At 42.5% G+C, this 4,133-nt stretch overlaps 1 pseudogene; it reads right to left on the reverse strand.

Annotated features, from left to right (window-relative positions):
* Nucleotides 1-2,548: 2,548 nt before the first annotated feature.
* On the reverse strand, nt 2,549-3,929 carry LOC121747201 (annotated as a pseudogene).
* Between the last annotated feature and the right edge of the window lie 204 nt (nt 3,930-4,133).

A 4,133-nucleotide genomic window follows, 5' to 3' on the forward strand; every position in this document is an offset into this window, starting at 1 on the left:
GATAACTAAATACTAAGATATAGGGATCGTATCATAAATACACAAAAGAATGGAGAATTGATACCAATCCAACTTCAACTTAGAATTGATTCCATGTAAAATTACTAGGATGCCCCGGCGCGGCTGTGGTCGGAATAGAATCAAACATCTCCCACTCCGTGGTGAACACCGCCGGTTGCTGCCCTGGGTTTGGTGAATCCTCTATCTCTGGATGCTTCTTCGTCTTCATCGAATCAAGAGCTTCCACATACTTGTGCACTCTCCTCACCTTCCGAAATTTCCACCATAATGAAAATGAAACCAAATTGCAAATTAGTAATGCAGAGAACAACATTTTAGTTGATTCACATTTCACTAATATCATCCGCAATCCCTATTCATTCAAAATATCACCGCTCCTTAGAGCATTCACAACGGTGAGCAGGACGGCATCCGTCCGTCCGTGCCAGCGGCACAGAGACGCTGTCCGTCGTTGGCACGGCGCTGCTTGATGCATCGAGCACGTCCGTGCCAGCAAGCAGGCGACGTGGCAGCGTGTGATTGGCCATCGGCTATTTAAATTTTTTTTTTTAAAATCGGATTTTAATTAAAAAATCCGATTAAAAATAAAAAAATATTTTCCCACTTCCCAAAAAATTATATCCATTTTCTACCCACTTTTAATTTATTTTTCAATTTTTTCCCCAAAAATACGCATTTTCATCAATAAATACCCCTACTTCCACACCAAAAATTCACACCACACTACACAAATATCATACAAATTCTCTCATTTTCATTCTCAATTCTCATCCAATCTTTCATTCACTCTTACTCTTACAACAAAACAATGTCCGGCCACGGCGATCACCCCCAGGGCTCCCACGGTTGGAACCCCGATTGGTTCAGTTCACAACCGTTTCCTAGTCCGGAAACGGAATATTCGGCCCCTCCTCAAACCCAAGGTTTGGAAGTTCCGGGTGGCTACCGGCCTTACCCGATCGACGACCAAGATGCCCCCGAAGGGTACTACGGGTGGACGCCCGAGCCTAGAGCGAGGTCGAGCGGCCCCTCCCAAACTCGGACTCCTCCTAATCGCGGTGTCCGCACACCGTACACTCCGGCGGAGATGGAGCAATTGTTCAAAGTGTTCTTGTCAATCTCCGAAGATCTGGAGATTAGCACGAACCAATCCGGCGATCATTATTGGTGGCGCATCTGTCGTCGGTATAATGAAAATCGGCCGGCTGGAACAATCTAGCGCAACGCCATATACAGAGCCAACGAAGAAATCCAAAAGTTCCAGGGGTATTACCTCCAAGAAGAGCGGTCGGCGGGGAGCTGCCGGAGCGAGGTCGACATCATCAGTTCCGCCTTGTCCACCTACCAATCCATGAACTACAAGCCGTTCAAGTACCTCAATATTTGGCAGGAGACGCGGTCGCATCCGAAGTATAGGGGAGGCGTAACATCCTCCTCTAGCGGCTCCTCCAAACGGTCAAGGTCGGTATCCCTATCCGACGCCGGCTCCGAAGACGTGGCTAGCCAACTTGCCGGAGCTAACTTGGGTAGCCCCGACGCCGGCCTGAGCGGTTCCCAACGCCAACCGCAAGGAAGGAAGAAGGCGGCGGCCAACCGCCGTCGCGCCGCGACTCCATCCGCCCCTGATCCCGAACCCGCTCCCGCTCCCTATGTGCCACCTCAACCCCCACCAACTCGTTGTGGGGGGTTTTGGCCCAACTCAATTTGGTCGATAGGTCAAATATGACCCCCGAGCAACTTCGATCGCATGTGACGATGATACGGGGTCTCCAAAGAACGTTGGGGGTATTGCCGGATGATGATTAGTCTTCACCGAGGGCATTTTTACGCTTAAATTGTGTTATTTTTATTGTTTAGTAGTTTAATTATATAATTTTCATTTTTTAGGATTTTAATTATGTAATTTTTATTTTTTAGGATTTTAATTATGTAATTTTTATTTTTTAGGAATTTATTTATGTAATTTTTAATTTTATTGTAATTTGTAATATTATTCCGGGTATTTTTAATGAATTTTAATTTTGTGGAAATGTTTTTATTTAAATTGAATAATAGAATGGTGGGACCCTTATGCTCGTCCTTGTGGAAGAGTACGGATGTGGGTGTTGTGCTCTTGCCTAAGAGTAGGTAGAAAAAGTGGGGCCGGGTCCACATCCGTGCTCGCTGGCAAGAGCACGGATGTGGATGCTCTTAGAATGTCTTGTAAACTTTTTAAGACTTTCTTTACCAAAATACTCTCAGGCTATACCATGATGACAAATAATTGTCTTCATAGCACATATTTGAACAGAAATGAATGGACCAAAGTGACGGTCTCTTTCATAAAAAGACATAAATTACCCTTATAGCATGGAGGGTATATTAGTCCAAAAAAATGCAAGTCCTTCCGGTGATATTATATCAATGTACATAGACGTAGCTAGTGATATTTTTAAAGAATAAAAATCACAGATGATATTATTTGGACGAAAAATGTACTAGTTCTCTGTTCTAATAATGTGATAATAGTTTGAATATTTGGTAGCAATTAAACCTGCATTTTCCTCTGGAGTTTGACATCAGCATCAGCAGAGTAAGAGATGCACTCCAATTTGAGCAACTGATTCATCAGCATTTCGACCAGAGTGGCCACATCCTTGTCAGCGACATTCCCACCTCTAGACACCACAGATTCTAGGGCGGAGACCTAAAATTTTACTAATACTAACATGAATATATATACTGATAAGAGGGTACTCGTATCGGTTCCGGCAGCGAGAGATTGCCGGCGAAGGGGTAGGTTCGTTCGTGGGGTCTCCCCGTCGAGCAGCCTAGATTTCTCGGCCAATTAGGGGTTGGCGAGATGAATTTGCAGAGAAAGTAAATAACTAAAATAAAAGACGATAAAAAAGATAAATTGTATTTCTTCAATGAATGATTTAAAAGATAACAAATGCTCCTATTTATAATACTCCCTAATAACCTAACTTAGTGATCAAGAAATAAGAAAGATATGCTAAATCAATAATATATAAAATAATAGAGATATGAGAATATCTTTGTAGATATACTCTATCATATACATACATATCTGAAGGGTGGATTACTATATAGACAATGAGTGAGTGAGTGAGCTGGGCACCGAGCCTATCGACCTCCAAGCTGATATGGGAGATGATTTTAGCAGCCTTTTCCATAATGGCAGTCTTCCTCATCTCCAAATACCTCTTCTCCAGGCTAATGGGATCCTCCTCCAACACCATCTTCGATTTGTCCTTAACTCCTGCGCTGTCAAGAAACGCCTTCGAATCTCTCTCTCTCTCTCAATCCTTGTATAGCAGCTTCTGATCCTGCTGCTGCAACCCCGTAGGCCCCACCAGCATCTTCTTCAACTCCCCTGTCAATTCAATTCAATTCAATTCAATTCAATTCAATTCATTCCGGATAATTAATTGTATAGTAGTACTATTCAAGAAGAAGATGATGAAGAATTACCGAAGGTGGCTTGTGAGCTGATGTGGATTTGGTGATAAATGGAAGCGTATTTGACCCGAACGCGGATGGTGGGTGGCGGCGCGTTGTCGGTGCGTTTTTGTACCAGCATTCCGCCGGGCCTCAGCTCCCTTTCTCTTAAGAAGCCGCTCTCCGTCTCAATACTTGTCATTTTCTTTCCAAGAGCCACTGTTTGGCTGCATCTATATATTTGAACTGAACGGTTTTCTGCAAATCTTGAACGGGAAAAAAGCTGCGGAAGGAAGAAATTCAGATCTCCGACAAAAAGGATGGCTCGCTCTGCCAGGAATATATATTGAATCGATTGTGTCGGTGGAGATTTGTCCGTCCGCCTCTCTGTCCTTGACAAAAATAGATGCACTGCAAACAGAATAAAATATTGTGCTTTAACTAGTTTACTCTACTAATAAATGGTATATCGGTCATAAAAATCATAAATATTCTACAAACTTAGAAATTGAATTTAAAAATCATAAATTTTAAGATTTATACCAATTTTTGCACCAATCATTCTTCAAATTCGATAAAGTCTATGAGGCATATTTTGACTATTAGAGCGTCATACAATGTTATTCTATACTGAATTCACGAATTAGGGCGTCTAAACAAGTTTATAATTT

This window comes from Salvia splendens, chromosome 9 (assembly GCF_004379255.2).
Source record: "Salvia splendens isolate huo1 chromosome 9, SspV2, whole genome shotgun sequence".
Classification (NCBI taxonomy): domain Eukaryota; kingdom Viridiplantae; phylum Streptophyta; class Magnoliopsida; order Lamiales; family Lamiaceae; genus Salvia; species Salvia splendens.